This window comes from Balaenoptera acutorostrata, chromosome 13 (assembly GCF_949987535.1).
Source record: "Balaenoptera acutorostrata chromosome 13, mBalAcu1.1, whole genome shotgun sequence".
In the NCBI taxonomy this organism is placed as follows: Eukaryota; Metazoa; Chordata; class Mammalia; order Artiodactyla; family Balaenopteridae; genus Balaenoptera; species Balaenoptera acutorostrata.
The window spans coordinates 44,860,014-44,887,237 of NC_080076.1; positions in this window are offsets into that span (position 1 = coordinate 44,860,014).

The following is a 27,224-nucleotide window of genomic DNA, read 5'->3' on the forward strand; positions in this document are numbered from 1 at the left end:
GAGACACATTCAGTCAATAGCACTTCCTTTAACTAAACACACACACACACACACACACACACACACACACACACACACACACTACTCAGCTCTCCTCATCAAAACTCTTTAGAGACATTCCTTCAACCAATATTATTTGAGTGCCTTTACGTGCCAGGCACTGTGAATAGCACCAGAAATACAAAGTAAGCAAGACAGAACTGGGCCTTGAGAACACTGCGTTTATCCTAGACAATAGAGGATAAATAGCAGACAAATAAGTAAATAACTAAAATCTTTTAGACTATGATTAGTGCTTTGAAGGAAATGAAGAAGTTAAGAGGGGAATTTACTCCCATGTCATGGACACAGAAGGTCTCGCTGAAGAACAGACATTCAGGTAAAGATCCAAAGAATGAGGAGAAGCCAAGCAAATGAGGAACCAGAGGGAAAAACTTTTCAGGCTGGAGGCACAGCAAGTACATAATTCTCGAGTATGGGAAAGAACCAGAAAAGTTTCAATAAACATCCCCCCCACACAAAAAAATCAGTGCATTAGCTAGAGTCTAGTGAGGCCGTACATGTTGGAAAGAGGTAGTCAAAAACTAGAACATTCAGGGTCTTGCAGACATGGGGTAAGGGTGGGCAGTGGATGGAGAAGGATTGGTTGTGTTCTAAGCACAACAGAAAAATAACGCAGGATATTAAACAGCAGAGCTACTTGCTCTGATTTATCCTGTGAAGAACTCTAAAATTTGAGTGGAAAAGGGGATATAGAAAAATCAGACTAACTGCACAGTGCTCAGTGTGGAGGTTATAGAAGATTTCCAGAGACTAGGATATGAACTAGGGGCAGGACAGGAGGTGGCAGCGGAGTTGGCAAAGATTGAGTTGGTTTAGGATATACGGTGGTGGAACCAAAAGAACTTAATGACAGATTTGGGGGAAGGGGTGAAGGGAATGGGGAGGATAAAAGAAATGAAGAGATTCCTGATGACTCCAGGTTTCTGGACTCAGTAACCAGGTAGATGACATGTTGTTTATTAAGGTGAGGGAAACTTGGGAGGGACAGGTTTCAGGGACCGAAAGTAAGTGTCTAAAGTGCAAAATGCCTGGGAGACATCCAAGTGGAAATGTCAAGGAGGTACTACCCAACAGGGTCGGTGTGTCCCACTTACCTGGTCACCACTGTGTCAATATGGCTTACTTTGGAAAACTTAAAAGTAACGGCCACCATTTTCTAGGTGACAGTTTGATCCATTTGGTGAATAGCATCTCTTTGGTGTATTGGCTCAATGTGACTTTGACACATCAGGATTGTTCCTCACTATCAGGGCCAACACACAAAGTCCACTGTAATAAACGTTCATCACAGAGCTCAGACAAGGAATATCTAGCTGGCAGACTTTTGCAAAAGGCAGAAGGGATGGAAGTGCCAAATCCATAAGTCAATGAGGGGGGTCTCATGATCTAGAATCTGAAAAATGAGAGTGGACCAACAGGAAAACAGCCACCTGGAGAGATGTGACATAGTAAATGCTGACAGTATGCCTTGGTCAACACACCATAATGGTCTCGCCAGGTTCCAGAAATGTCAAACCAAAGACATCTCTTCTAAAACACAGATCAAATGGTGCTGCAAAGAGCAAAATGTTGGGAGGGAGGGAGGGAGGCGATGGGAGGAAAATTCCACAATCACATCCTCGATTCTTAGGGAAGAACATCACAATATGCAAATTTTATCAAAGAAAACTGTATAACGTGTGGCAGAACCATTCCTTTCAAATGAATATAAGATGCTAATTGGTGATGTATGTAGTCCCAGAGATGCTTGACATGCAAAGAGTGAGTGGAGGACGACAAAGCATTTGCATGGGCCATCTGGAAGGGCATACCACACCCCTGTGTGTGATGAGAAAGTGGAATTAAACAGAAACTTTGGAAACCAAGCTCTAAATGTGCATGGCTCTGGGTGCTTACATCTTTTTCACTGATCAAGACCCTGGTGAGAAAACCGTCCCTGCACCTAGAAACCACAGTGACCAAATGAAATAGAACCCGACTCTCCCCTGCACAGCCACCCCCTGTGCAATCGGCAATCTGCAATCTGGACATCTCTACAGCTTTACTAATCATGCAGGTTGTGTTTCCCACGTACTTTATATGTGAAACCTAACGTTTGACCCTGGCTTGCTTCCAGGAGCAAGTATTTGACGTCATGTGATAGCAAACATACACAGTATTTCTATTTCTAAGGTGAAGATGCTTTCTACATGCACACACACACACACACACACACAAATATTTTCCACAAACACCAAAGATCCTATGCAAAAAAGACATGTTTATTTCTGGTCTATCACCACGTGAGAGAATTTTTTAAATGTTCACCGCCAAAAAAGAGTAAAAGGTATGATCTACATTTTTATTCATTTCAGCTTCTAAATTGGATTTCAGAAATTAAACTTGAGGGTAATATCTCATACTGAGGGATGAAAGTTTTCCTAAATTTTGTGCAAATACATGTCTCACAATGTAAGGAGAACTAGTCCATTTTTTAAAGACTATTTGATAGCCAAGAACAGGCCGAATGTTTGAAAACGGGCCATAAAATTTGATGATCAATTTTTAAATTAATGATTTGGTTTCCGGTGAGGAAGCCACAGCAGCATGAATTGTGGAGAGAGACAGAAAGGGAGAGAGCAATTCAAGAGCACAGAGATTCCCCCAAATTAGGGTGTTTGCATGCTCAGCCCTGAGTTCTGCACTTCAAGGTGCATGTTTTCTTCTAAGTTCTTGTAGTTTATGTCCGTTCTGAAAGAAAGTTTAGAGATTTCTTTAGCCCACAGCTGGTTAAAAGACAAACGAACCAAAAGACCTTCAAGATGGCAGAGGAGTAAGACGTGGAGATCACCTTCCTCTCCACAAATACATCAGAAATACATCTACACGTGGAACAGCTCCTATAGAACACCCACTGAATGCTGGCAGAAGACCTCAGACTTCCCAAAAGGCAAGAAACTCCCCACATACCTGGGTAGGGCAAAAGAAAAAAGAAAAAACAGAGACAAAAGAATAAGGATGGGACCTGCACCTCTGGGAGGGAGCTGTGAAGGAGGAAAGGTTTCCACACACTAGGAAGCCCCTTCACTGGCGGAGACGGCGGGTGGGCAGAGGGGAAGCTTCGGATCAGTGGAGGAGAGCGCATCAACAGGGGTGCAGAGGGCAAAGGGGAGAGATTCCCACACACAGGATCGGTGCCGACCAGCACTCACCAGCCTGAGAGGCTTGTCTGCTCACCTGCTAGCGTGGGTGGGGACTGGGAGCTGAGGCTCGGGCTCCAGGGTCAGATCCCAGGGAGAGGACTGGGGTTGGCTGTGTGAACACAGCCTGAAGGGGGCTGGTGTGCCACAGCTAGCCGGGAGGGAGTCCGGGAAAAAGTCTGGAGCTGCCAAAGAGGCAAGAGACCATTGTTTTGGGGTGCATGAGGAGACGGGATTCAGAGCACTGCCTAAATGAGCTCCAGAGACGGGCACGAGCCGCAGCTATCAGCGCAGACACCAGAGATGGGCATGAAATTCTAAGGCTGTTGCTGCAGCCACCAAGAAGCCTGTGTGCAAGCACAGGTCACTATCCACACCTCCCCTCCCAGGAGCCTGTGCAGCCTGCGACTGCCAAGGTCCTGTGATCCAGGGACAACTTCCCTGGGAGAACACATGGTGCGCCTCAGGCTATTGCAATGTCACGCTGGCCTCTGCCGCCACAGGCTCGCCCTGCACTCAGTACCCCTCCCTCCCCCCTGCCTGAGTGAGCCAGAGCCCCCAAATCAGCTGCTCCTTTAACCCGTCCTGTCTGAGCGAAGAACAGATGCCCTCAGGTGACCTACACACAGAGGCAGGGCTAAATCCAAAGCTGAACCCCAGGAGCTGTGCGAACAAAGAAGAGAAAGGGAAATCTCTCCCAGCAGCCTCAGGAGCAGCAGATTAAATCTCCACAGTCAACTTGATGTACCCTGCATCTGTGGAATACCTGAATACACAACGAATCATCTCAAAATTGAGGTGGTGGACTTTGGAAACAACTGTAGACTTGGGGTTTGCTTTCTGCATCTAATTTGTTTCTGGTTTTACGTTTATCTTAGTTTAGTATTGAGAGTTTATTATCATTGGTAGATTTGTTTATTGATTTGGTTGCTCTCTTCCTTTTTTTAATATATATAGATATATATATTTTTTTCCTTTTTCTCTTTTTGTGAGTGTGTATGTGTATGCTTCTTTGTGTGATTTTGTCAGTATAGCTTTGCTTTTACCATTTGTCCTAGGGTTCTGTCTGTCCCTTTTTATTTTTTATTTTTTTTAGTATAGTTTTTAGCACTTGTTATCATCGGTGGATTTGGTTTTTGGTTTGGTTGCTCTCTTCTTTCTTTCTTCTCTTTTTTCTTTTTTTATTACTCTTTAATTTTTTATTTTTAATAATATTTTTATTTTAATAACTTTTAATTTAATTTTATTTTTTTCTTTCTTTCTTTTTCTCTCTATTTTCTTCTGAGCTGTGTGGCTGACAGGGTCTTGGTGCTCCGGCCGGGTGGCAGACCTGTGCCTCTGAGGTGGGAGAACTGAGTTCAGGACATTGGTCCACCAGAGACCTCCTGGTGCCATGTAATATCATATGGCCAAAGCTCTCCCAGAGATCTCCATCTCAACACTAAGACCCAGCTCCGCTCAACTACCAGCGAGCCACAGTGCTGGACACCCCAAGCCAAACAACTAGTGAGACAGGAACACAACCCCACCGATTAGCAGACAGGTTGCCTAAAATCATAATAAGGTCACAGACACCCCAAAAGACACCACCAGATGTGGTCCTGCCCACCAGAAAGACAAGATCCAGCCTCATCCACCGAAACACAGGCAAAAGTCCCCTCCACCAGAAAGCCTACACAACCCACTGAACCAACCTTAGCCACTGGGGGCAGACATCAGAAACAACGGGAACTACGAACCTGCAGCTTGTGAAAAGGACACCCCAAACACAGTAAGTTAAGCAAAATGAGAAGACAGAGAAATACACAGCAGATGAGGGGCAAGGTAAAAACTTACCAGACCAAACAAATGAAGAGGAAATAGGCAGTCTACCTGAAAAAGAATTCAGGGTAATGACAGTAAAGATGATCCAAAATCTTGTAAATAGAAGGGAGAAAATACAAGAAACGTTTAACAAGGACCTAGAAGAACAAAAGAACAAACAAACAATGATGAACAACACAATAAATGAAATTAAAAATTCTCTAGAAGGAATCAATAGCAGAATAACTGAGGCAGAAGAACGGATAAGTGACCTAGAAGATAAAATAGTGGAAATAAGTACCACAGAGGACAATAAAGAATGAAAAGAATTGAGGACAGCCTCAGAGACCTCTGGGACAACATTAAATGCACCAACATTCAAGTTATAGGGGTTCCAGAAGAAGAATAGAAAAAGAAAGTGACTGAGAAAATATTTGAAGAGATTATAGTTGAAAACTTCCCTAATATGGGACAGGAAAGAGGCACTCAAGTCCAGGAAGCTCAGAGAGTCCCATACAGGATAAACCCAAGGAGAAACACGCCAAGACACATATTAATCAAACTATCTACAATTAAATACAAAGAAAAAATATTAAAAACAGCAAGGGAAAAACAAGAAATAACATACAAGGGAATCCCCATAAGGTTAACAGCTGATCTTTCAGCAGAAACTCTGCAAGCCAGAAGGGAGTGGCAGGACATATTTAAAGTGATGAAAGGGAAAAATCTACAACGAAGAGTACTCTACCCAGCAAGGATCTCAATCAGATTCAGCAGAGAAATTAAAACCTTTACAGACAAGCAAAAACTAAGAGAATTCAGCACCACCAAACCAGCTTTACAACAAATGCTAAAGGAACTCCTCTAGTCAGGAAACAAAAGAGAAGGAAAAGACCTACAATAACAAACCCAAAACAATGAAGAAAATGGTAATAGGAACATACATATCGATAATTACATTAATTGTAAATGGATTAAATGCTCCAACCAAAGACATGGACTGGCTGAATGGATACAAAAACAAGACCCGTATATATGCTGTCTCCAAGAGACCCACTTCAGACCTAGGGACACATAAAGACTGAAAGTGAGGGAATGGAAAAAGATATTCCATGCAAATGGAAATCAAAAGAAAGCTGAAGTAGCAATTCTCATATCAGACAAAATAAACCTTAAAATAAAGACTATTACAAGAGACAAAGGAGGACACTACATAACGATCAAGGGATCAATGCAAGAAGAAGATACAACAATTGTAAATCTTTATGCACCCAACATAGGAGCAGCTCAATACATAAGGCAAAAGCTAACAGCCATAAAAGGGGAAATCAACAGTAACACAATCATAGTAGGGGACTTTAACACCCCAATTTCACCAGTGAACAGATCATCCAAAATGAAACAAAAGCTTTAAAGGATACATTAAACAAGATGGACTTAATTGATATTTACAGGACATTCCATACAAAAATAACAGAATACACTTTCTTCTCAAGTGCTCATGGAACATTCTCCAGGATAGATCATATCTTGGGTCACAAATCAAGCCTTGGTAAATTTAAGAAAAGTGAAATCGTATCAAGTATCTTTTCAGACTACAACACTGTGTGACTAGATATCAGTTACAGGAAAAAATCTGTAAACAATACAATCAAATGGAGGCTAAAGAATACACTACTAAATAACCAAGAGATCACTGAAGAAATCAAAGAGGAAATCAAAAAATACCAAAAAAAAAAAGGACAATGAAAACACGACGACCCAAATCCTATGGGAAGCAGCAAAAGCAGTTCTAAGAGGGAAGTTTATAGCAATACAATCCTACCTCAAGAAACAAGAAACATTGCAAATAAACAACCTAACCTTACACCTAAAACAATTAGAGAAAGAAGAACAAAAACCCCACAAAGTTAGCAGAAGGAAAGAAATCATAAAGATCAGATCAGAAATAAATGAAAAAGAAATGAAGGAAACAAGAGCAAAGATCAATAAAACTAAAAGGTGGTTCTTTGAGAAGATAAACAAAATTGATAAACCATTGGCCAGACTCATCAAGAAAAAAGAGGAAAAGACTCAAATCAATAGAATTAGAAATGAAAAAGGAGAAGTAACAACTGACACTGCAGAAATACAAAGGATCATGAGAGACTACTACAAGCAACTATATGCCAAAATGGACAACCTGGAAGAAATGGACAAATTCTTAGAAAAGCACAACCTTCCGAGACTGACCAGGAAGAAATAGAAAATATAAACAAACCAATCACAAGCACTGAATTTGATACTGTGTAAAATTCTTCCAACAAACAAAAGCCCAGGAACAGATGGCTTCACAGGCGAATTCTATCAAACATTTAGAGAAGAGCTAACACCTATCCTTCTCAAACTCTTCCAAAATACAGCAGAGGGAGGAACACTCCCAAACTCATTCTATGAGGCCACCATCACCCTGATATCAAAACCAGACAAAGATGTCACAAGGAAAGAAAACTACAGGCCAATATCACTGATGAACATAGATGCAAAAATCCTCAACAAAATAGTAGCAAACAGAATCCAACAGCACGTTAAAAGGATCATACACCATGATCAAGTGGGGTTTATCCCAGGAATGCAAGGATTCCTCAATACATGCAAATCAATCAATGTGATACACCATATTAACAAATTGAAGGAGAAAAACCAAATGATCATCTCAATAGATGGAGAAAAATCTTTCCACAAAATTCGACGACCATTTATGATAAAAAGCCTCCAGAAAGTAGGCATAGAGGGAACTTACATCAACATAATAAAGGCCATATATGACAAATCCACAGCTAACGTCGTTCTCTATGGTGAAAAGCTGAAACCATTTCCTCTAAGATCAGGAACAAGACAAGGTTGTCCACTCCCACCACTATTATTCAGCATAGTTTTGGAAGTTTTAGCCACAGCAGTCAGAGAAGAAAAAGAAATAAAAGGAATCCAAATCAGAAAAGAAGAAGTAAAGCTGTCACTGTTTGCAGATGACATGATACTATACGTAGAGAATCCTAAAGATGCTACCATAAAAGTAGTAGAGCTAATCAGTGAATTTGGCAAAGTAGCAGGACACCAAATTAAGGTACAGAAATCTCTTGCATTTCTATACACTAATGATGAAAAATCTGAAAGAGAAATTAAGGAAACACTCCCATTTACCATTGCAACAAAAATAATAAAATATCTAGGAATAAACCTTCCTAAGGAGACAAAAGTCCGGTATGCAGAAAACTATAAGACACTGATGAAAGAAATTAAAGATGATAGAAACTGATGGAGCAATATACCATGCTCTTGGATTGGAAAAAACAACATTGTGAAAATGACTATACTACCCAAAGCAATCTACAGATTCAATGCAATCCTTATCAAACTACCCATGGCATTTTTCACAGAACTAGAACAAAAAATTTCACCATTTGTATGGAAACACAAAAGACCCCGAATAGCCAAAACAGTCTTGTGAAAGAAAAACAGAGCTGGAGGAATCAGGCTCCCAGGCTTCAGACTATACTACAAAGCTATAGTAATCAAGACAGTACGCTACTGGCACAAAAACAGAAATATAGATCAATGGAACAGGATAGAAAGCCCAGAGATAAACCCATGCACTTATGGGTACCTTATTTTGGATAAAGGAGGCAAGAATACACAATGGAGAAAAGACAGCCTCTTCAGTAAGTGGTGCTGGGAAAACTGGACAGCTACATGGAAAAGAATGAAATGAGAACACTCCCTAACACCATACACAAAAATACACTCAAAACGGATTAAAGACCTAAATGTAAGGCCAGACACTATCAAACTCTTTGAGGAAAACATGGGCAGAACACTCTATGACATAAATCACAGCACGATCCATTTGGACCCATCTCCTAGAGAAATGGAAATAAAAACAAAAATAAACAAATGGGACCTAATGAAACTTAAAAGCTTTTGCACAGCAAAGGAAACCATAAACAAGACCAAAAGACAACCCTCAGAATGGGAGAAAATATCTGCAAATGAAGCAACTGACAAAGGATTAATCTCCAAAATTCACAAGCAGCTCATGCAGCTCAATATCAAAAAGACAAACAACCCAATCCAAAAATGGGCAGACGACCTAAATAGACATTTCTCCAAATAAGATATACAGATTGCTAACAAACACATGAAAGGATGCTCAACATCACTAATCATTAGAGAAATGCAAATAAAAACTACAATGTGGTATCACCTCACACCAGTCAGAATGGCCATCATCAAAAAATCTACAAACAATAAATGCTGGAGAGGGTGTGGAGAAAAGGGAACACTCTTGCACTGTTGGTAGGAATGTAAATTGATACAGCCACTATGGAGAACAGTATGGAGGTTCCTTAAAAAACTAAAAATGGAACTACCCTACGACCCAGCAATCCCACTACTGGGCATATACCCTGGGAAAACCATAATTCAAAAAGAGTCATGTATCACAATGTTCATTGCAGCTCTATTTACCATAGCCAGGACATGGAAGCAACCTAAGTGTCCATCAACAGATGAATGGATAAAGAAGATGTGGCACATATATACATTGGAATATTACTCAGCCATAAAAAGAAACGAAATTGAGTTATTTGTAGTAATGTGGATGGACCTAGAGTCTGTCATACAGGGTGAAGTATGTCAGAAAGAGAAAAACAAATACTGTATGCTAACACATATATATGGAATCTTAAAAAAAAAAAAAGTTCTGAACAATCTAGGGGCAGCACAGGAATAAAGATGCAGACATAGAGAATGGACTTGAGGACACGGGGAGGGGGCAGGGTAAGCTGGGATGAAGTGAGAGAGTGGCATGGACATATATACACTACCAAATGTAAAATAAATAGCTAGTGGGAAGCAGCTGCATAGCACAGGGAGATCAGCTCAGTGCTTTGTGACCTCCCAGAGGGGTGGGATAGGGAGGGTGGGACAGAGACGCAAGAGGGAGGGCATATGGGGATATATGTATTTGTATAGCTGACTCACTTCGTTATAAAGCAGAAACTAACACACCACTGTAAAGCAATTATACTCCAATAAAGATGTTAGAAAAAAAAAAAAGACAAACGAACCCAAAGCACAGACACCTGAGAAATTGCATCTCTGCGATCAATCTACCTCTTCTTAAATATATTTTGTTTGTTTGCATATCTGAGTGTAGGCCCCAAGGCAAGAACTATCTTTTTAATGTCTTCCGCAGCACCAAGCATATTGTAAAAGCTGAGGCAATGATAAACAGTAGTAATAATGCCATTCAAAGGGAATGAATGCTGACGCTAATAGCATGAGTTTAACCCTAATGGTTTAGACATTGGATTTGGATCCAAATCCAATGGACAGACGTGGGTAAGAAATATTATTTCATTACATCAAGCCATTTATATTGGAGAGTCATTTATTAGAACAGCAGACTGCATCCAACAACACTTGTAACAGTGGAGAGTTTCCTTCCTTTTCGTCAATGAGTTTCAGGATTTTTTTTTTTTTTTTTTTTTAAGGAAATGGCAGTCTGGAGCTAAACATTTTACACCCACACTGATCTTTCAGTAGCTCTGCGTTAATGCCCACACAAGGCTAAAGGGTAACTAAGCTGATGGACTTAACAGTTTTTTGATGGAACGTAAAGCAGGGGTCACGGCGATCTTTACACTGAGTGATGTCTTTCTCCGGAGAGGTGTGCATGTTGGATTCGTTCCATAAGCGTCACCTTCCATTATGGACCTTGCCACATGGAGTCTTCTTAGAATTCTACTTTCTTTGGAATGAGAGAACCACAGAGCTCTTTGAGCAATTACTGAATATTCCTTGATGATTATATAATCACACATATTAGAGTATGAGAGACCTAGACCCTGGACTATAGCGATGCAGCTTAAGTACAGCCTGGATGTGTCCGTGGGTTGGTAGCAAGAGTCGTAGCAAGTGTGTGGGATTCCTGGACCTTCTCTTGAGAGAGCAGTTCTACAAAGAGTGTATTTGCTTCACCTCTCAATCCCAACCCAAAGGAAGGGTAGAAAGAAGAACTGAGTATTCTCCATTCTCTTTCTCTACTCCCATCTGGGTTTTTCACATACTCATTGGAATAAAGATATCTGGGAGCAATAAGAGGGTACATAGAATACTGGCGTGTGTGTGTGTGCGTGTGTGTGTGTTAACTGCTATGGTATCTGGGAGAGAAGAAAAATAGGGCAGGGAAGTAGAAGGGGTATATGAATATCCACCCAATCTCTGGCCTTTTGCAACCAAATGACTGGTATAATTCTGCACAATAGTATCATAGATACTATTAATTAGGATGAGTCATATTATTTGATAAACTTTTATTATAAACAAGAATATCTCAAGTTTTTCACTATTAGTAACCAATAACATTTGTTTAGAACTTGATGGCCCACACAGCACTTTGTATAAACATTATCTCAAAGCAGACACTTTTTGTGACCCACATTACATTTATCTGGTCCACCTCTGAATTCAAAGTAGCTGCAGTAAGTACTTCCATGCACTAATTCTGCCACCCTCCTTTCTCAAGCCCAAGCAGCAACTTTTCTCCCCTTTTCTGCCTGCGGACTTTCTCTAAATCCACACAACCCACTCACAGCCAGGAAGTGTGGGCGTGGGTTGGGGGAATAATATCCCCGGGGCAGGATGGAACCTTTAACTAATGAGAAAGAAGCATCAGTGGATGAATGCCCCAGCATCCCATGTTTTAGATAGATCATTTTGAGGTGCACCCTCTCTACATTTCTTCAGAGGGTCCCCAGTGGGATTAATACCTAGATGCCCACAACAAGAACCAGTCCATAGTGCATGTGTATTATTTTTCCTTTCTCCTTCCTGCTCTGTCAAGACTGCTTCCAGGGATCATCTCCCAATAAACTACCTGCGTCCAAATCCTTGACTCAGGATCAACTCCAGGGTAACTTCACTAAGGCATCTCATTTAGTCTTCACTACTAGAATAGAAGCCCCAAGAATCATGACATGTACCAGTTTCATTTGTAGTTAAAAAGTAAAAGGTAGCCCATCCTCCCTCTGTTGAAGAATTTAAGTTGTCAATTAAGGGCTGGCAGAGACGCATCTCACGTCCAGGACAGAAGTGCATGAAGCCCAGTGGAAGCATTGATGGCCCCAAAGGTGCAGCTCAACAAAGCCTCACTGCCCCTCCCAACCGCTTTCCATCAGCCAATGGAAATCACGTGACCAAGACCAACATCACTGGGGTGGGAGGGGTTACAAGGGCACATGGCAAAGGGTGTGGATAGAGGGAGAGGAGGAGGGTTGAGAACAATAAGATAATCTACTACAATTGGTAATTACCATGAACAATCATGCATTTAATAACTTATTTACCGAGTACATGACATGCCAGACGCTAGGGATTCAGCTGTGAACAAGATAAACATAATCTCTGCCCTTAATAGAGGTTACAGGTGTGTGTGTGTGTGTGTGTGTGTGTCCAAAGGTTATATTGTGCATAATTCAGCCTTTGTTGATTTCAAAATACACTTGATGTGTGTTAGTTGTCTCCATTCTAAGCATGTTTTAATTGTGCAGTATTTAGATGAGGAAGATATAAGAAATGAATTGAATATACAGTAATTCCAGGATGTCTTTTCATTTTCAGTTTCAATTCTGATTAAATCCCCAAATCCTCACAATTTCCCCCCATACAACAATGAAGCCCTTTTGAAAATTCCAGTTATTTTAGTCTTACATGTATTTACCTTCTAAATACATGGGAGTTCAATGTAAAAAATAAATATTCTCTTAAATGAGGTGAGTAGAAGGTGAAATTAGAGAATCTATAAAGTCCCGAAAGTGGCATGTTTCTATTGATGAAATCAATTAGGGTGATATAATCATTCTCATTCTTTGCCAAATCTCCTGATGTTTTTTTCCCATCATCTCTTATTCTCAGACAGAAGAGAGCATCCGTGTCATTTCCTCAGTGACCAGCACAAATACTGAAATATAGTAGGGGCTAAGTAGACATTTATTGAATCAATGCAGGAATGAGTACATGACTCAATCAATAAATCAGCCAATGAGAAAAGAGATAAAACTAATGATTCCCTGCTAATGTCAATAGACTGCCATAGGCTTCTGTAGTACAAGCTGGTTAGACATTGGGGGCACATATATCTTTGGAGATGGGTTGTGTGACCGCTGACAAAACTCCCAGGGGTCAAATGGCAGCTCTCCAATTAACTCTCTTTCCTTGGTGTATTGTATCCTCTTACTATTATGAGATATGCCGTCATCTACAGGAGTTACAACATGTCCCTAATGTTGCATCTCTTAGGTTTCCACCAGCAGCACTCTCCTCCTCAGCCTACTGAGCTACTGTAGTTTCCAGAACTTGCCATGCTCTCTTCCACTTGACTGGTGACTATAACTGCTTTTTGCTATTTCCTGTCTATCTCTCCCTTCCTTGCCCTCCTAGAAAATCCTCCATTTCTCCAATGCAAACATATTTATGAAGTCTTCCCCGAACTCTCATTGCAAACCGCTGCCCCCTCTATATTCCCAGAGAAACTGACACGCATGAAACTCTAACTCCATGGACATTATTCTGCAGTCACCAGCTCTTATCGTAGTTCCTACATAGGTGCTCGAATACCTGCTAAAAAATAAGTAATAACAGGTTTGCTCAATTGGTTAAAGAATTGTCAGCCAAAAATTTACTATTAAGTCACACATAAAAATGCTATAATAGACATAATACACAGTCTTTTACAGGTGTCCTCAAGCCTTTCCCTCAATCCCACTATAAACACCCACTTCATCTCACATTCTGACCTCTTTTTATCAACAACCATTTTTGAAAACCTGGGAAACAACAACAAAACAAGCAGATGAGCATATTACCATGAAATATGCAAAATTCTATATTCTTGTTTGAAGGGTTGCATCTATCGCCCTTAATCCAGTTTACAAATTGAAGGAGCTTAGGATGCTCACCAACCATTGTGTTTGATGAAGACATGATTATATATTTAAGAGCTGGCAAGTCTATTGAGCCTGGCTGTGATTGTAGCAGTAATTAGGCATTTTAACACATATTACATATTAATGTTAACATATTAATGTAAACAGCTGTGTAAAATCCAGATCAATGTTAGAAACACAAGTGATATGGTTCAACTAAAATATTACAAGGTTGGTTTCTGAAGGTGGCTGGAAAATGCTGAGATGTACCTGGGAAAATTCATTGTTCCCACACAACAACCTAGGTTAACAGAGGTGAATTTAAAGGAACTGCCTTTCAGATCATATAAACCTGAGAGGATGCAGTAAACAGGAGACTCTGGGGCCAGGATTCCTTTTCTAACTCTGCCCCAGTCTTCCTGAGATGTCCTGCGTCTTGATAGAGCAAGTCTCACTATTGCTCACAGGAACTGGAAGATCTCAATAAAAGTAAACTGGGCAAGACTGCAAATGCTACACCAAAAAGTTAGTTGTCACATTAATCAGGCCACAACTAAACACTGTCACCTTTTACGAGTTAGCAACTATCAATAAGTAGCTCCTACACTGGGAAAACTTTATGCCTAGAAGCAATGCATAGGTTTTTGGGATGGACACACCTGATTTCAAATCTCTGCCCTGCTCTTTACTATCTAGATCTATTCTAGATCTCAGTTTTCTCATCTGTGCAATGGGCATAATATCTGTACTGTGGTAAAAATTAAATGAAAGTATATATCTCCTGAAGGTGCAATATAAGATCCATATTGTCATAGATGATATGGATATCCCAAGAAGGATACCATAAGCAAAAGATAATAAAATAGTCTGTTGCTCTATCACTTTACTTATTATGCTATACTTAAAGGATCCAATCCTCCATTGCTTCCATAGTCTTATGATGGTAGGTATGCTGCCTGTAAGGGCCAAGCCAAAGGACTGTCTGAGTCCACCAGCGTGTTCTGATGGCAGAGAATCCCTGTGGTCAGAAGCAGAATTTGAAGACCTCAATACCAGCTCTACTAAAGCCAGTGCTAAAGCCAGCGCTGGATACCAGACAGTCAAATGGTCCAGGTAAATTCCTGCTGTCCTTGGTGGGAGAGAGACAGAGATAGTGTAACCCTGCCATCTGTTGACCTAGCAGCATGTTGTGCTGCTTCTCATATGATCTAAGGGCTCTCAAAGCTCAGAAGGAGGATAAAAGATCAATGTTTACAAGAATGGAATTGCTAACTTTATTCTGCAAACTCTAGCTGTACTACTGCCCTTTAAATATTATATGCAGTTTGGTGAAACCAGAGATCCCAGGAACAATATTCCCTGCAAGTTCTCTCAGTTCTATCCCACTCCATTCCACCCGAATACCAATATGATTATTAAAACAGCTATCTGCACTTCTCTGGGGGGCACATTCACTAGAGTTTTGAAGGTAAATCATATGAACAAAGAAGAAAAACTCCAATATATGTCACTAGAAATAAAGGGCTCCCTATAGGGCATGTGGCATTTTTAGCTTTATATACCTGATCTGTTAGCAAACACACAATACTGATCAAAAATTAATATACTATGTTCAGGGGAAACTGTAGTTCTTGTTCTAAAATATAAATTGACCTCTGATTAGATTTAAAATCCTATCCTAGAGCTGAAGCTGTATTTCTTGAGAAAAAGAAATCAAGAAATCATCATTTCCCTGTTTCTAAGCAGGACTACATATGTGATTTTCAGATAGCTTCTAGTCTATCCCATTTTGAAAGATCTCCAGAAATTCCACTCTTGTTCTCCTTCCATTAGCATACCACAAAAGCACCTACAGCTTTAGGATGAGCTCGGTTTGTGCCAGGCTTCAAGCACCTTTATTTTTTTTCCTTTTGCCAATGAGGGTTGGCATCAGTGGGTTAATAAACCCTCTCCTAGAAGAGCTCTCTAAATCTTTAAGACAAGTATTCAACTTGACGTTCATGTACTTGTTACTGAGGATTTCCTTTATTTTGTCGTGTTTTGTTGGTTTATTTTTGAGAGACAGGGATGTTTTCATTCCATTTATGCAATGAAACGATGTTTACATGGTGCCTGTTAAACAGTGAGCAAAACGCTGAGTGATGAGAATTCTGGTGCAGGGGTTGGATACAGCACAAGCAAATACTCAGGTGTGGGAAATGTGGAACTTTTCCACTTTTTTCTATGTGTCCATTAAAATCCCAATTTTAAACCCACATTTCATTTAATTAAGGAAATGTGCTACACGTCAGCTCAGGATTGTCTCACTCCCTTTCTCCCTAGAGTGGCATTAAAATTCCCAGAGGATTTCTGAGAAGTTCAGGCATCCTCCACTCCCTACAAGTTCTCAATGAGGAGTCCCTCTTCTATCTCGTCTTTGGTCTGGCTCTAATTTTGCTCCAGGGAGATATGTCAGGTCCCCAGATGGCCACTGCTCCTCAGGTCCTGGTAGTCAATCTGCATCCCCACATCTCAATCCCAGGGCTCCTGGGCTTTCCACCAGCCCACTCGGTGGTATTCCACACCCCTCTCAAGAAGCACAGAAACTGTGATGTTCTCCTACACCTCTCTGGGTGGCTCTAGGAAGGAGGAGAAATGCCAGTTCAGGAGGTCTGTAGAGTTCCTGGCAGCCAATTTTTGTTTGTTTGTTTCCGCTACTCTTTGCCTGGGGCCATGGAGGACTTCCCGGAGGGGCTCCGCCCAGGTTGCTCTCCTGTCCATCCCTTCTCTGCTCACCCCCATCTCAGGCTCCCTGCCTGCAGCAACCAAAGGGCCCTTTCTTGGGACAGATCTAAACAGTCTTCTGGGACAAGCTAAGCTCTCACAAGCAACTCTTCCCAAACTGAAAAGTATTTTCTCTACCCTTAAAGGATGTGAATAATCAGGCTTTCACTTGTTTACTTCCTGTTCTTTTGTATCCTATTCTACTATTGCACTCCGTTCAGTACGCATCCCTGGAGACAATGAATGTCACTGATTCAATGGGACAGAGAAAGGTGGGAAATTTGGAAGGGGAGTGGTGGCTAAACCGGAGCTAATACAGTATCTCCAAATTTTATTTCACCACCCACCCAAAGAGAGTGAAGCACACACTAGTGAGATTTCTGATCTGACCAGCCTGCAAATTACTTGAAGGTAATGTAGTGTGGTTAAAAATCCTACTTCCTGTCTTTATAATTATGCATCTGTTCCCTGGAACTCCTCCTATTTCTACCTCCTTCCCTTTTGTATAATTTCCATTACTTAAAGTTTCTAAGCATACACTGACCATGAAAAATGAGTTGGTCCTCCCAAAACAATGAGGTCAATCCCAGCATTTCAACTACTTCTGACAAACCATGTGGGGGGGATGGGGGAAGTTTTAGTGGATGGGAAGATAAAAACTAAGACATGTTCTTGTTACCAAGTCCAAGCTCTCTCTGCTCACTGCACAACAGGCCAATAAATTGGAAACGAGGTGTTGAGGCAAGGAATAATGACTTTATTTGGAAAGCCAGGGGTCTGAGAAGATGGCGGACCAGTGTCCTAGAGTACCATCTTATCAGAGTCTGGATGCTAGTTTCTTTTATAGAACAGAGAGAGAGAGGAGGTGAGGAAGTAAAGTAAAAAGGCCATAAGTCTTGCAAACTATCTCCTGGTTTTGGCCATCCTCTGGGAGAGGATGTGTTCATTTCTTCTTTTCTGCAGCCATTCACAGGTGGGCAGGGTGAGGGTGTTTCCCTGTGGGCTGAACAAAGGCACTTTAGTTTAACATTCAGGGAGAGGGGCAGGGTTCCCAGAGGCAGGCCATTATGTATGCCTATAGCTATAGAGAGATCACCAGCAATGGAAAGCAAAGGTCAAAGTAAAAGAAACAGATCCAACATGGAGTCAGATTTTGTTCTTCCCTGTTCCATTTTGACAACCACGTTTCAGGGAGAGTTACCCTGTACTTCGTCAGCCCCCAAAACAATTCATTCTCCCTATACCTGGATGATGGAATTGGGTATTTCATGGAGAGTTAAAAAGATATAGAGGGACTTCCCTGGTGGTCCAGTGGTAATGAATCCACCTTCCAATGCAGGGGACGTGGGTTCGATCCCTGGTGTCGGAACTAAGATCCCACATGCCGCGGGGCAACTAAGTCCACGCACCACAACTACTGAGCTCATGCACCTCAACAAGAGAGCCCATGTGCCTGTAAACTACAGAGCCCGCACACCACAACTAGAGAAGAGAAAACCCGCATGCCACAACTAGAGAGAAACCCAAGCAGACTGAACACTGTAACAAAAAGATCCCGCATGTCTCAACAAAGATTTCGTGTGCTGCAACTAAGACATGATGCAGCCAAAAAAAAAAAAAGATATAGAAAGCCCAGCATATCCTCTAAGACCTTATTTCTTTCTACTACCCTGAAAATCCTGGAAGAATCATCAGTCTAGAACATAATATTTTTAGTTGTTCATTTTCAGGAAAAAAAAAGCTCTATATTTATAAGTTCACATAGCATCTTTGTTGGATAAAGCTGGAAGAGCCCGAATGGTTTACAGTCACAGCATTTGGCAAGGTGAGGGAAGCACACAAGATCACCCCTCGTTGAAAGGCAAGGATGATGCTGAATCAGAAATCTCTATACCACTGCTACATGTCCTTGAACTCAAGTATTTAAACATATGTTCCAGTGTGATGATTGACCTTTATTTTTGCTCTCAAAAGTCCCTGTTTGGACAATAAATATATGGTCACTCTTTCTAGAGTCTAGTGCAGTTTGATTTCCAAGGATTTCCTCCCGTACAACTCTGAAAACTGCTGATGGCCAAGTTTCCTGTTTCAGAGACATCCACCCCCTCGCCAGAGTGGACCTCTTCCCTTCAGGACTATTCCCTCTGCTTAACAAATGCACATTATTACCCCTAATAAATTTCCTGCAATTTTCCAGCTTTTATGGAGTGATAAAGGCTTTCTTTGAAACGCTTACCTTGCTTTTTAGTTAGGAGCAAAAGAAAGCATGTTCCCCTAATGTTTTTATCTCCTATATGGTGGCAAGTGAGAAACCGCCCCCTTTTCCCCTCCCCCACCTACTTTTTTCCCCATGCAGTGTTTAGAAAACTCTGTCCAAGAATATTACTCTATAAAAAAAAAAAATCATCTCAAAATTATTAAAATCTCTGTGGGAATTCATGATTAATTTTAAGGCCTGGCAGATTAAAATACATTATTATGTACACTCTAGTGCATCCTTTCAGATATTTTCAGAATCTGATTTTGCTCTCTTGATACACACCAGTGACTCTACATGTATCTAGTAGATTGCAAGGAATAGATTAGCATTAAAGAGGCAGTATTGTGTTGTTAGGTTGTTATATGTAACTTGTGCTCATACATTAAGAAGAATGTACCTGGCATTCCCCTGGACATGACCAGGCCTCTTAAAAAAAGAAAACGAGTGAGAGAGTCATTAATACTTGGTGACAATACAGTTGTGGCAGCAGTTCTGAAATTCTGACCTTTGGAATATTCACTGACGTTTTTATCCAATTCCCAGACAGAAGATGAACCACAACAGCCTGCTAGAAAATGGAATACAGGCATTTATTTTCAGAAGCTGTCAAACTTCCTACTTCCTAGTCATAAAAGAATTGTCATTTTGGCTTTTCCTAGGAGGTCACATTTGCAGCTGTAGAGAGAAGGATAAGCCTGCAGTTTCCTTCTCTTTGTTAAGGGCAGAGAGTGAAATCTATGAAAAACAAATAAACAGAAACATAGACAAACCTTATCATGTTTCACTTCCAGGATATTCAAATACACTGACAGGGAAATTAGCTCGTCTCTTCTTCTAGGATATGACACACCCACCATTTACAACCTTCCTCCTTGCATGACTTTGAACAAGTAGCATAGTCCTTGGCACATAGATGTGGATATCTGTCACTGGAGGGTCAAACTGCCCACCTCCACCCAAGGTATTCCGTGAGGTGTATGTTATTGTTAACAAATAGCACTCATAGAAACGAAGAAGATTCTGACTCAGTTAAGGACTTCGTAGGGCTTTTGACAGTAGCAATAACAACAGATATGTGTGCTTTTTGATCCCAAAGCTAATACCCAACAATAAATCAGGTAAATCTAATTTACATTTTCCTTTTGAAATGATGCAACCAAATGCACACACAAAGTTGACCTTAAACTAACAGATGAAACGTCTACGTTGGACACATCTCTCCCTTCACCCTCCTCCCATTTCCCTTGCCAGATGCTTGCTCTAATTATCTTCCTTCCCCACTTCCAATTGTATAAAACATTTCTGTTTTTTGTTTTTTAAATCCTTGAGATGTGGGTTTGCTCTCAGCACCTTCACTTTTACTAAATACGATTAGACTAATCTGATTTCCATATGGGCTCCTCCTTTTATCTGCCTTGAGCACCTCACCTTTGCTCGCCAGCTACCATCCCCTCCACCACCATTTGTCTGCCACTCAACTTTTTTCTTCACTGATCTCTTCTCCTCTCCCTCTTCATTTTTCTCATCTGGATAGACAGTCCCTGAGTGAGAGGGACAGAACAAGGGGATATTCATAGAAGAGCTAAATACTGCAGAGGTCCTGCTTGTCTTTACTGCTGGTTATATTGTGATACTCTCCTCAGTGGCTTTTCCTATTTTAATGACTTTTTGCAAAAGTGTGTGTAGGGGCTGGGAAGCCAGTCTACTCACTCAAGGCTACTGCAACCAGTCACAGACATTCCGCTTTTGAAATAATCTTCATATATACATGTACACGCACACTCACACACATATTTTTGTTCACTATTCTAAGACCCATTTCATGGTAGTCATGTGTTTGTTGTAGTACTTTTGGAAATTTACAGTCTGAAAGAAGATGCAGTGATAATAGTGATTCTGCAATTAATTGCCTATTTCCAAACATCAGACTTGACCTTCCTTAATCAGGCCTCCAAGTCAACATAACAGACCCAAAATGATTCCTGGGTTTTTATCCTGTGCCTTGATAGTTCACATTCACATACAAACCTCCCCCAAAACATATTAACATAGTTTTCATGTAAAATTTTTATAATTTTCAGCTATATTTAAAAGACAAGATACCACCTTAAGCAACTAAGTGACTCCAGTAGAGGGAAGGGTGCCAGGGCAGACATATGACGGAGATCGTTGGATAGATGGGTCCTTGAATAAGCATCTCTCCAATTCATCTAACCAATGGGAAATTTGGCAGAAATAACTAACATCAGGGAAGAAGGGTTTTAGGATTCATCAGTTCATCTCAAGTTCTACAAATAGTTGAGAATAGAATCATCTCTCAAGTCTAAAAAGGGAATTCAGTGAGAATCCCACTTGGGAGCTTGTATTGCTGAGCACAGAGGGGATGTCTTCCAACCAGCCCTTGAAGGAACACAGGCTGTGGTAGGAGAGCTCTCACGGAGACAATGCCCAACTTCAGGGCCAGGCGAGGCTAGCTCTAGCCAGGAAAGCAAGTGTGGAAGTGAGGCTTTGCCAAATGCTGGCCCAGCTCAGTGCTGGTCATTGACTATACCAACGCAAGGACAGAGCTTCTAAATTTTGTAATGATGAAAAAGATGAGATGTTTTCATCAGCTTCACATACACTCTCAATAAATATCAGACGGTACCTAGTAAATACACATACATACATATTGTGTGAACATATGCAGATAGATAGATGTTATATAAATAGGGAAAAGTGAGAGAGAGAGAGAGAGAGAGAGAGAAACTAGACAAAGAGAGAAAATACTCAGTGCACGGTAGTATTACTCCTTTCCATCCCATTTATAATTTTATGTCCAGGAGAATAATATACATAAGCCATGTAGAATTAAAATAGAATCATCCATTAAAATTAAAAAAAAATTTTTTTTAATTTTTTTGGCTGCATCGGGTCTTAGTTGTGGCATGGGGGATCTTGCGTTGCGGCGTGCGGGCTTCTCTCTAGTTGTGGGGTGCGGAGTTTTCTCTCTCTAGTTGTGGTGCACAGGCTCCAGGGTGCGTGGGCTCTGTAATTTGCGGCACGTGGGCTCTCTAGCTGAGGCACACAGGCTCAGTAATTGTGGTGCGTGGGCTTAGTTGCCCCGTGGCATGTGGGATCTTAGTTCCCCGACCAGGGATTGAACCCACGTCCCCTGCATCGGAAGGTGGATTCTTTACCACTGGACCACCAGGGAAGTCTTGGAAGATTAAAACTTTTAAATAATAACATCATTATTTAAAAATAATGAAGCTGTATGATATAATGGAAGAAACAAGCACAGTTTTTGAAAGTTAAACAGACTCAAGTTTAAATACTATCTCTACCGCTGTGTGACTTTGGGCAAGTCACTCAACCTCTCTGAGAGCTGTTTTCCACATCTGATAAAGTATATTCGTGGTTACTGAAATTCAGACACATATCGAGTATCTCAGACACTGAGTTTTCAAAACATTTTAGCTGCTTCCGTTTCCCTCAGTGTTGATAGCATAAAGCACAAAAGAGGGTCCTCTGAGTGCAGAGAGAAAGGTAGCTTTCTTTCTTGAAGGAGAAGGAACAAGAACACAACTCCAACTGCAGAACTGAAATAAATTCCAGAGCCAGAAGGGCTGACCTTAGGGTCCACAGGCAGGGAACAAACTTGGAAATAAATTCTGTAAAGATCAAGTTCCGTAAATGCTAGGACTAGAGGTGAGCGGTGTGGATCCATGTCAGATGTGACTGAACCAAAGGAATGAAAGGTTTTGTGCCCAGGAGGTAGGAGAAGAGCCACTCTGCAGCCTTGGTGACGTGCATTTGGATAAGTCATTAAATGTAATCACGTGATCTGGAGAGAAGATGAAGTGTGAAGGATTTACAGCTGTGGCCCTTACTTGGAAGGAATTATTTCTTTCTTTATTATTTGCTTGATTGATTGAGCTGTTTTGCTCCTCATTAGGAAGGAGAAGGCAGCGAGGAGTAGGCTAGTTTACACACTCACGAGTGTGTGGCCTGAAAAAAGAATGGTTAAATGGGAGGAAGCTGCAGTCTGGGAGTGAGGAGAAGAGTCTTCCGGAAATCCAGAAGAGAGCAAGAGGACAGCTGGCCTCCTTGTGCTCTACAGTCTGGGAGCTATTCTAAGAAGTTATGTAGTATTTTTATGCAATGCAATATCCCCTCGTTACCACCCCCTCCTCCAGGAGACTTCAGTGTTAACAAAAATCATATTAATTGCATCTTCCAGGTATTACATGTTTGCCACATACACTAGTCCAAGCTCGTAAATAAGTTAATCCTAACACATACCAAGGAAATAGGTGCAGCCTTTACTTCATTTTGCAAATGAGGAGACTGAATCACAAAGAGGCTAAACAATTTCCCTCAAGTTGCCTACCCAGTAAGTGAAGGAACCTGGTTCTGGAATCTGGGCTCTTAGCCACTAGAGAGTGGCTTTGGATTCTGGAGTCTGATGTTTGTTTATTTTCAGTGAGATCACATGTGAAGAAGAGAAAACGATGCCCCTGGTTTATTCTACCCATAGGACTAATGGTAGCAGTGACAACGGCCACTACCCTTATTTGTAATGTGCCGATTACCAGTGTTAAACACTTTATACATGACTTAATCCTCTCAACAGCCCATGTGGCCGTCACTCTGTCAAGTTACCTTCAGTGAGGAAACTTTAAGCTCATAAAGATTAAATAATTTGTACCAACACTAAGTGAGATATATCTATGCCCTTATAGTTCCTGGTTTTAAGTCGTTTTAGCTTCTGGGTTGAGATGGACAGCGTGTTGGTGGCAGACCCCAGTGTCTGGAGCACCATGAAAGGTGAACCTAGAGGGGACAGAATTACTGGGGACAGCAGTGACGGCAGCGCTCTTCCTCCTGGTGACCTGCTCACTCACAGCAGCCCCTTAACTCGTACAATTAAGTGTCTATGAGATGCATTAGGCCACTCGCCTACCTGAAGGGCATCCCTGGACATGCAGGCAGTCTCACACACACACACACACACACACACACACACACACACACACACACACACCCCTCAGTGTTGTACCCTAACTCTCTCTCGACTTAAACCTCATATTGATGGACAGCTACAGTGGAAAACAAAAATTCAGGTCTCCTATTCGCTCAAGTCTCCCCCTTTTCACAGCAGTATTAGATAATGATTCATAAAATAGGCTCTGATTATGATGAGTTTAAGTCCAAATACATTAAGATTTCCACTTGCAACCAGGGTTAAAACTCTGCCTTGATTTTCTAAGACCTCACAGTGAAGTGGGCACTGAATTCTAAATGTCCTACAGTATTAATTCCCCTTTGTGTTTGAGGCGGCTTAGCCAGCAGCTTTGGGCAGACCTGTGAGTAGGAAAAAGAAGAAGCGAGAGGAAGGAGAAGGGGGAACCAGCGGTGCATGAATTGAGGGAACTCAGTCTTTCACAAAAGGATTCTGTCGTCAACATGTAAAAGGGCTTCTTTGTGAATTTCCCAGTCACTTTTTTTCTACCCTTGTCACAAGATTTTTTAGTTTTAAACGGGGAAAACTGTAGAAAAGAAACATCAAAATCAAGAAGAAAGTGAATAAGGGGAAAAGCAATAAGTTTGGTCAGTATGTAAAAAAAATTGGAAGTAGGTATTTGTAACTGCAATATCCTTTGCTGGAGAATTCATTAATTCATTTATTGTTTTATTTAATAAATATTTACTAAGTACACACAGAGTCAGGAGTGGGAGATATAGTATACCCAAAAAAGATGACATTCTTGGCTTCATGGATTTCATATTCTACTGATAGAGAAAATCAATACACAAGTACCTGTTCAAATAAACTTATATTCATAAATATTTTGAAAGAAGGTAACAGAAAAGGGAATAACAGAATTGGGAATAATACCTTGGGACAATATTAAATTGGATAGCTGGAATAGAAAACAGAGAAAATCACATTAAAAAAATCAGAAATTCTCATTCAATTAATTTTTATTTTAGCAGGCATTCAACACTGTGCTAGGCATGGGTACATTCTTGGTTTTGATTGTGACACAGTCTAGATGGAGAAAAAGGAAGACAGATGGTCACATCATTGCAATACCCTGAGATAGCTCCTCCAATGGAGGTATCCATGGTATGGAAATGGTTAGAAGGGCTGAGTAAACAGAGAAATCTTCAAAAGAGGAGACTTTTAAGCTGGGCCTTAAAAGATAAGCAAAAACTTAACAAATGGTAATGTGTCTGGAAAGAAACTTGGAATAATATTATTATGAAGAGATGCCTGTCTGCTAAGGAAATTACCCTTTATCCTATGGGCAATGGGGAGCTACAGAGACTTGTATGCAGAGGAGGGGTTCCATCACATTAACGTTTGAGATAGATAGCCTTGAAGAAAGTGCAGGGGATCTGTAAGATCAGTCAGGGACAGAGCCGGGGGGAGTAGTTAAGAAGTTAGTAGGTCACAGGAGAGAGGCCCTTTAGCCATGTTCTCTACTCCTAGTAGCCCCAGTGGGAGTTATGGAAGGAAATAGGCTGGAGAAGGGACCCACAGCCATGCATAGCCTTTGCTCAGAGGTCAACGGGCCATATTAGGGGCCTGTGGGCATGCCCTCCCAAGCTGGCAGGTGTGAAGCCTGCAAAGGAAGGCGCGAGGCGGGGGCAGTCCCTTCCCCGAAAAACTGAGCCTACATCCTCAAATCATTGTGTGCCTCCGCCCTATGCAGATACAAGCCTGAAGAAGAAGTGCCCTCATCTACACAAGGCTCTCTCTGTGCTTTGGCACTTTCTGGATGAGAAAAGAATACCACTTGTCATGCCTCAGAAAGACACCTGTGCCATTAAGACCAGATGAGGATCGCTTCCTCTAATCCCACGTGTTTCTAGCCCTCCAAAAATTGAATTTCATCGTGAACAAATAATTCTAAGCTGGTTATGTTTGAGTAGGAAAGTGAACATACCATCAGCATTAAAGATGTAATTGTTCATCTTCCTCATTATTCAGTAGCCTTGGTCCCAATTTCAATGTATGTACTTTATATTTTTAAAAAAATGTATTTGGACAAAGTGTTGTTTTTAGACTTGCAGCTGTCCTTGGTCTGGTTTTGTGTCATTTCCTATTTGAAAACTTCACGTGTGGCTTTCGATACTTGCTGTTCTTGTCCTGATGATTTGTCATACTGGCATATCAAGCAGGACCTGGCAACTAGAGGCCACGGAGACCAGTAGCCAGGAGGGGAAAGATATATTTTTAATAGGCAAAAATGACATGGAGAATAAAACAAGGCTACCCAAATCCAATGGTAGAAAAAAAATCTACTCCCCTTTTCTCATTCTAATTCCTGACATTTTCATCCTTTCTTTAAAGGTGTTTCTTTCAGAGCTCAGTCCCCCTCCCCCCAATAATGCCCATGATAAAAAGCATCTTGGTTTCCTGATAGGAGGCTTGTTTTGTTATGCAGAGAGAAACCAACACAATCATTACAAATCCAGGGGACACAATTCTCTTATTTTCTTAGGTTTACCCACAGAAGCAGCACAGCTCCTTAGAAGCCTGGGAAATTTTACATCCTATGAAATTGGATACAAACCACCTCCTTGAAAATCCACAAGCCAGGAATACATCCTGAGAGCAACCCATGCTTTGAGATTTTCAAACTTACCCCTGAAACATGAATTATGATTTTTCCCTCATGTAATTATTTTTCTATAATAGTTGTTCTGCTTTTCTAGTTCTCTGCTTGCCTCCTTTCTCTACGTCAGAGAGGCTGTTCCCAGACTGATCTCACGTGGGTGAGAAATAGTCACCCCAGCTTCCAAACTCCAATCAGAGAGAAGGTCTAGTAAGGGATGTAAAATGGGTTTTGTTTCTTGTTTTTAATGGAGAGCCATTTGTGGAACCCAACACGGGATTCAGTGACCTAATTCCCACATCTCGGGAAAGGCACTCCAGTTTACCCATTCTCAGAGGTGATCCACCCAAGGGCAAGGAAGAACAAGTAATAAGGTGTTCTTGTCATGCAGCTCAAGATTTTTAAAACACATTAACTGTAATTTTTAGATAGTCAGAATTTAGTGAACCATTAAAAGTGGTCCAGTTCACTGAACCAAACTGAACTGAACAGATGGAATTCCACCCTTGCTATGCTTGAGTGGGCTCCAAGAACAATGCCGAGACCTCTTTTAAATCCCTCCTCTGAGCTGCTTACTTCACTT